We start from the raw sequence: 8,420 nt of genomic DNA, 5'->3' as shown, positions 1-8,420 counted from the left end.
AACGGAGGCGTTAGGTGCCATCACGACATATTATGGGTTTTGGGTCGTGACAGCTTGGTATCAAAGCTTTAGGTACACATAGGTCTCACGAGTCATGAGCGGACCTAGTAGAGTCTTGCAGATCAGTTCGGAGACGTCCGTACTTATAGGGGGTTAGGAAACTTTTCTTTTTTCATCTCCTATCGTTCAGTTGATATTGTGCTAAATATCTTTCTATTGATCTCTCACAGATGGTGAGAACGTGCGCGGTGACTGTACCAGGCAGTAAAGGAGATGCTCCCCCCATTTCTAGAGGGAGAGGCAGAGGCCTGGGGAGGGCTCTACCTTCTGTCAGAGGACGAGGACATCCTAGAGTTGCTCCCATTGTACCACCAGTGGATTCAGTGGAGGATCCTATTATTGAGGAGTAGGATGAGGTGCCTGCAGCTGAGCCAGGCCCAGCTGATTTCATGACTGCACCGAGATTTCAGGAGGTCATGGGCCTGTATGCTGTAGTTCATAAACTCTATGACGCAGAATGGTTTATTTCTATCGTACCCAGCTATATCGCAGGCGGGAGGGGGAGCACAGACCTATACCGCTCAAGCTCCAGGGCACACTGCTACCGTTCATCAGACCCTAGGTGCACTACCTGCAGGGGGCCCAGCCAGTTACAACAGCTGTGCTAGAGCCTGTACCAGTTGCGACCGATGATCAGTAGAAGCGACTGGACAGATGGAATAGACTTCGCCCCCTAACTTTGGTGGTGAGCGGTCAGAGGACCCCTAGGAGTTCACTGACCAGTGCAAGGATAGTCTACGGAACATGGGGATATTGGAGTCCAAAGGGGTGGACTTCACCACCTTTCAGTTTGAGGTCAAGGCCTGCAGATGATGTCATGCTTACCTCCTTAGCAGGCCAGCAAGCCATCAGGTTTGCCTCCCTTGACTTGGGATCATTTTACACACTTGTTCTTGGAGAAGTACATACCACCTTCGGAGAGATTGGAGCTTCGGGGGCCAGTTTTAGAGACTCCGTCAGGGTCATATGTCTGTGACCGACTATGAGGCAAGATTCACTGACTTGTCTCGCCATGCAGCTATTATACTCCCTACAGACGCAGAGAGGATACCGAGGTTCATTGCAGGTCTGCAGCCTTAGATTCAGGTTTCTATGGCCCATGAGGAAGAGATGGGGACTTGATCCATGTCCAATCTGCACTCAATAGTGAGTGGAAACGGTCATTGGAAGAAAAGTACAAAACAAGAGTCGGGGTCAATTTCCACAGGGAGTTTAATATGGGTATTAGGGTATACACTTGATGAAAGCAAATGAAATAACTAAATTGCCCTTCCAGATAAGGGATTTTGTTTTCTACTTCTAAATTAATACTAACAATTATAAACTAATGAGAAGAAACTAGAAAGCGAGTGATTATTTTTGTTGTTTTTACCAAATGGTTAAAAAGGTCTAGGGCCGTGACCGTAACCTAGGTGTTCACCTAATGGGTTAAGTATTAACACTTGTTTTAATGATCGGGGTATATTATAGCTGTCACGAGCCAAAATCCTAACTTGTCGTGATGGCGCCTAACATGGTACTAGGAAAGCCTACATTTACGAAATATTTCCAACACTTTTAATAGAAAAAGAATTTAAGCAGTTTAAATAATAAACGTTCTCATAAACAGGATAGAAACCCAAAACACAACGCGGAAGTTCCCAATAATCGGGGTGTCACAGGGTACATGAGCATCTATACATCACAAGTTTGAAAAATATTGTTTATGATAGTCTAAAACTAAATACAATAAGTGGAAAGATAGGGAAGGAGAGACAAGGTCTGCGAAACCTCGGGCAGCTACCTTAAAATCTCCAAACTATCAATTGTGCAAAGGAATCAACACCCACCGTGTCCGGAAACACTTGGATCTGCACACGAAGTGCAGGGTGTAGTGTGAGTACAACCAACTCAGTAAGTAACAAGACTAAATAAAGAACTGAAAGTAGTGACGAGCTTCACAGTTTCAGTAATTTCAACACAGGAAGGTAGGCATGCTTTCAAGTTCGACAATTTAGGCCACAACAGTTAATCCATGTCAAGTTCAAGTGAAACTGAATATAATATCTCTCAGAAATTACAAGATGGTGATATGTGACAGCTGAAGTGCAACAGAAATAAAAGTCAAATGCCTCCTCTTAGAGCAACAGTCACTTAGTCCTCCCATTCACTCCAACCTCACAATCACTTATTCCTTACAGTCACTCATTCCTCTTAATCGCTCAGCATTCGGCACTCTCACTCAGTAGGTACCTGCGCTCATTAGGGGTATGTACAGGCTCCGGAGGGGCTCTTTCAGCCCAAGCAGAATAACAAGCCAATCATAGCATATATCAATGAAATATGCTGCGGCGTGCAGCCCGATCCCATAAATATCCCCACAATCAAGCCCTCGTCCTCACTCAGTCATTAACCTCTCCAATATCGCGGGCTCTCAGAAATCATGATAATTAGCCCAAACAACAATGATATAATGCACCAATAATGAACCATAGAGATTGAGATATAATATGCAAGTAAAACTGTGACTGAGTACAAAACATCAATTTAGCAGATAATTCAACATGTACACGACCTATATGGGTCCCTCCAGTGTCAACACATGGTCTAAACATGATTTCTAACATGATTTGCAGTTCAATTTCTCTAATACATGAAAAAATGTACAGATAACAACAGATTATTCAACTACACAGTTCTATGGAATTGACAAGTCACAATTCCTACGGTGCACGCCCACATGCCTGTCACCTAGCACGTGCGTCACCTTAAAACCAAACACATGACACATAATACAGGGTTTCGTACCTTCAGAACCAAATTTAGAATTGTTACTTACCTCAATCCGAGCAAATCTCTACTCCAACACACCCTTGCCTAGCGAAACGGCCTCCGAATGCCTCGAATCTAGCCATAAATAATTTGATATAATCAACACGGTCTAAGGAATCAATTCCAGAAGAAAAATACTAAGTTATTAATCAAAAGTCAAAAATCAACTCAAAAGCCGGCCCCCGGGTGCACATCTCGAAATTCGTTAAAAGTTATAAAACCCAAAAGCCCATCCAACCATGAGTCCAACCATACCAAATTTACCAAAATGCGACAATAAATCATCACTCAAATCCCCAAATCAAACTCTCCAAATCCCTAGCCTCACACTCCCAAATTCCACCTTAAATACACACAAACTAGGTGGAAAATTCAATGGGAAAACAAGATTATTGATAAAAAAAATGAGCACAAGGGACTTACCTTAAGAAATCCCTCGAAAAGCCTCTAAAGAATCGCCAAAACCCAAGCTTGAAATGTTGCAAATGAAGAAAAATCGTGAACCCTCATTTTTAAATAATCTGTCCAGCACTCTCGCTTCTGCGCCCACTTACCCACTTCTGAGGCATCGTAGAAGCGACCACATACCCGCTTCTATGGCTTCCTCCGCTCCTGCGTCCCCTTACTCCGCTCTTGCGGACTCGCTTCTGCGAGCCACCAAGCTGCTTCTGCGGACCCAGTTCCCATGCCTATTTCTGCTTCTGAGATCCCCCTGCCGCATCTGCGGTCACGCAAGTGCGGCAATTCCCCCGTACCTGCGGCCCCTTGAACACTCCCCTTCAAAAGTCGCATATGCGAAACACATCCCGCACCTGTGATCAAAACTCTTCAGGTGCGGTTACACCAGCAGAGTCCCTGCTTTAGCCATGCACCAAGTCCCATTTTTGATCCGTTAACCATTCGAAATCAACCCGAGGCCCCCGGGATCTCAACCAAACTTACCAATAAGTCCTAAAATACGATACAAACTTAGTTAGACCTCAAATCACCTCAAACAACATCAAAAACATGAACCGCACCCCAATTCAAGCCTATTGAAACTAAGGAATTCCAACTTCTACAAACGACACCGAAACCTATCGAATCACATCCGATTGACCTCAAATTTTGCACACAAGTCACATTTGACATTATGGACCTACTCCAACTTCCGAAATCAGAATCAGACCCCGATATCAAAAAGTCCACTCCCGGACAAACTTTCTAAAAATCTAATTTTTGCCATTTCAAGTCTAATTCAACTACGGACCTCCAAATCACAATCCGGACATGCTCCTAAGACCGAAATCACCCAACGGAGCTAATGGCACCATCAAAACTCTATTTTGGAGTCGTTTACTCATAAGACAACATTCGGTCAACCATTTCAACTTAAGCTTTCAACCATGAGACTAAGTGCCTCAATTCATTTTGAAACCTCTCTGGACCCGAACCAACTACCCCGGCAAGTCACATAACAACTATAAAGCACTAAATGAGCAGTAAATGGGGGAACGAGGCTATAACTCTTGAAACAACCAATCGGGCCGTTATATTCTCCCCCTCTTAAACAAATATTCATCCTCGAAGGTGTCTAGAAACATACTTGGAGTCTCAAATAGGTGTGGATATCTGCTTCGCATCTCCCGCTCGGTCTCCCATGTAGCCTCCTCAATTGGCTGACCTCTCCACTGCACCTTTACTGAAGCTATGTCCTTTGATCTCAACTTTCGAACCTGCTGATCCAAAATGGCTATCGGCTCTACATCATAAGTCAAATCACTATCCAACTGGACTGTGCTGAAATCCAAAACATGAGACGGATCGCCGACATACTGTCGGAGCATAGAAACATGAAATACTGGATGCACACTCGACAAACTAGGTGGTAAGGCAAGCTTGTAAGCCACATCTCCAATACTCTGAAGTACCTAAAACGGTCCAATATACCGAGAGTTCAACTTGCCCTTCTTCCTTAACCTCATAACACCCTTTACGGGTGAAACCTTGAGCAGTACCTTTTCCCCAACCATGAAAGCAACATTACGAACCTTCATGTTGGCATAACTCTTCTGTCTAGACTGCGCCGTGTGAAGCCGATACTAAATCAATTTAACCTTGTCCAAAGCATCCTGAACCAAGTCAGTACCCAATAGCCTAGCCTTACCCGACTCAAACCAACCCACCAGAGATCTACACTGTCTCCTATACAAAGCCTCATATGGAGCCATCTGAATGCTAGACTGGTAACTGCTATTGTAGGCGAACTCCGCAAGCGGCAGAAATCGATCCCATGAACCCCCGAAATCAATGACACAAGCACGTAGCATGTCCTCTAATATCGAAATAGTGCTCTCGGACTGTCCGTTCGTTTGAGGGTGAAATGTTGTGCTCAACTCAACCTGGATGCCCAACTCTCGCTGCACGGCTCTCCAAAATTGCGTGCCTCGATCTGATATGATGGACACTGGCATACCGTGAAGGCGAACGATCTCGCGGATGTAAATCTCAGCCAACCGCTATGAAGAATAAGTAGTCCTAACTAGAATGAAGTGCGCGAACTTGGTCAGCCGATCCATAATCACCTAAATAGCATCGAACTTCGTCGAAGTCCATGGGAGCCCAACTACAAAGTCCATGGTGATCCGCTCCCATTTCCACTCTAGGATCTCTAGCCTCTGAAGCAATCCACCCGGTCTCTGATGCTCATACTTCACCTGCTGACAGTTTAGGCACCGATCTACAAACCCCACTATATCCTTCTTCATCTTCTCCACAAATAGTGCTGCCTCAAATCTTGGTACATCTTTGCGGCACCCAGATTAATGGAATACCGCGAATAGTGGTCCTCCTCAAGAATCAACCCACGTATCCCATCAACATTCGGCACACAAATCCGAACCTACATCCTCAACACCCCACCATCCCTAATAGTAACATCTGTGGCATCACCGTGTTGAACCGTGTCCTTAAGGACAAGCAAATGGGGATCATCATACTGGCGCTCTCTGATGCGATCATATAAGGAAGACCGAGAAACCACACAACCTAGAACCCGACTGGGCTCTGAGACATCTAATCTTACGAACTGGTTGGCCAAGGCCTGAACATCAACTGCAAGAGGTCTCTCACCAACAGGAATGAATGCAAAGCTACCCATACTCATTGACTTTCTACTCAAGGCATTGGCCACCACATTGGCTTTCCTGGGATGATACAGAAGTGATATCATAGTCCTTTAGCAGCTACAATCATCTCCGCTGCCTCAAATTTAGATCCTTTTGTTTGAACAAATGCTGGAGACTCCAGTGATCCGTAAATACCTCACAAGACACACCATAGAGATAATGCCTCCAAATCATCAATGCATGAACGATGGCAGCCAACTCCAAATCATGAACAATGTAGTTCTTCTCATGGGGCTTCAACTGATGTGAAGCATAAGCAATCACTCTACCCTCCTACATCAAGACACACCTAATACAGATACGAGAAACATCACAATACACTATATAAGAACCAAACGCTGAAGGTAGAACTAGAACTGGAGTTGTGGTCAAGGCAACCTTGAGCTTCTGAAAGATCTTCTCACACTCATCCGACCACCTGAAAGGAGAACCCTTCTGGGTCAATTTGGTCAAAGGCAATGCAATAGACGAGAAACCGTCCATGAAGCGACGATAATAACCGGCCAAGTTGAGAAAACTCTGAATCTCCGTAGTTGAGGACCGTCTGGGCCAACTCTAAACCTCCTCTATCTTCTTTGGATCTACCTGAATCCCCTCACTGGACACTACGTGCCCCAAGAAGGCCACTAAACTACGCCAAAACTCATATTTGGAGAACTTGGCATATAGCCTCTCCTCCCTCAACTGCTGCAACACAATCCCCAAATACTGGGATGCTCACCCTGGCTACGAGAGTATACCAGGATGTCATCAATGAACACTATGACAAACGAGTCAAGATAAGGATGAAATACACTATTCATCAGATGTATGAAAGTTGATGGGGCGTTGGTCAGCCCAAAAGACATCACAAGAAACTCATAAGGACCATAACGGGTCATGAATGCTGTCTTTAGAATATCTGAGTCCCGAATCTTCAACTGGTGATACCCAGACCTCAAGTCAATCTTAGATAACATCCTCACTCCCTGAAGCTGGTCAAATAGATCATTAATGCACGACAAATGATACTTGTTCTTGATTGTAACTTTGTTCAACTGCCTATAATCGATGCACATCCGCATAGTACCATCCTTGTTCTTCACAAACAGAACCGGTGCACCCCAAGGCGATACACTGGGCCTAATAAACCTCTTATCAAGAAGTTCTTGAAGTTGTTCTTTCAATTCCTTTAACTCAGTTGGTGCCATACGATACGGTGGAATAGAAATGGGCTGAGTGCCCGTCACCAAGTCAATATCCCTGTCAGGCGGTATGCCCGGCAGGTCTACAGGAAACACATCCGAAAAATCTCGCACCACCGGAACAGAATCAATAGTAGGAGTATCAGCACCAACATCCCTCACAAAGGCCAAATAAGATAAGCAACCCTTCCCAATCATCCGTTGGGCCTTCAAATATGAAATCACTCTGCTGGGAATATAGTCTAGAGAACCTCTCCACTTAATTCTTGGCAACCCCGTCATCGCCAATGTCACGGTCTTAGCGTGACAATACATCATAGCATGACATGGAGACAACCAATCCATACCCAAGATCACGTCAAAATCAACCATACTAAGCAACAAGAGATCAACTCTAGTCTTTAATCCCCCAATAGTCACTACACACGACCGATATACACGGTCCACAATAATAGTATCGCCCACTGGGGTAGATACATGAACAGATGAAACTAAGTACTCACGGGGCATATCCAGATAATGAGAAAAATACGATGATACATACGAATAAGTGGAACCAGGGTCAAATAATACAGAAGCATCCTTGTGGCATACTGAGACAATACTTGTGATCACTACATTTGAAGCAACAAAATCTGGCCTGGCAGGAATAGCATAGAATCGGGCCTAGCCTCCACCTGATCGGCCTCCCCCTCTAGGGTGACCTCTAGCTGCTTGGGCCCCACCCGAGCTGGCTGAGCGGGTGGTGAAGTAACTGGTGCGGAAGTCACAGCCTGACTTCTCTGCTACACTGGACCTCCCGGACGATGAGGACACTACCTCCACATATGTCCAAACTCCCCGCACTCAAAGTAACTCCCCAGTGCTGGTGGTGGGGACTGAAGGGAGCCCCGAGCACCGGGATAACTGCTAGAAGGACCTGGCATAGATGAACTCTGAACCGATGGAGCACGGGACGAACTCTTAGCTGGAAGGGCACTGAGAGATGACTGACCCTGATGAGCATTATATGAACCATGGATGGATGATGCACCACGATGATCTAGATGAGCCATCTGAGCGTGCCTATACGGACGACCCCTGCCGTGGTAGAACTGACCCTCAGCAGGAACACCGCTGGAACCACCCGATCCACAAGGCCTCTTGGCCTCTCTCTCCCTACGCTCCTAACTACGGACCATCTCTATCTGCCGAGTAA

This window comes from Nicotiana tabacum, chromosome 4 (genome assembly GCF_000715075.1).
Source record: "Nicotiana tabacum cultivar K326 chromosome 4, ASM71507v2, whole genome shotgun sequence".
NCBI classification, from domain to species: Eukaryota; Viridiplantae; Streptophyta; class Magnoliopsida; order Solanales; family Solanaceae; genus Nicotiana; species Nicotiana tabacum.
The sequence above is the reverse complement of the archived record's forward strand: the minus strand, read 5'-3'. Positions refer to the sequence as shown.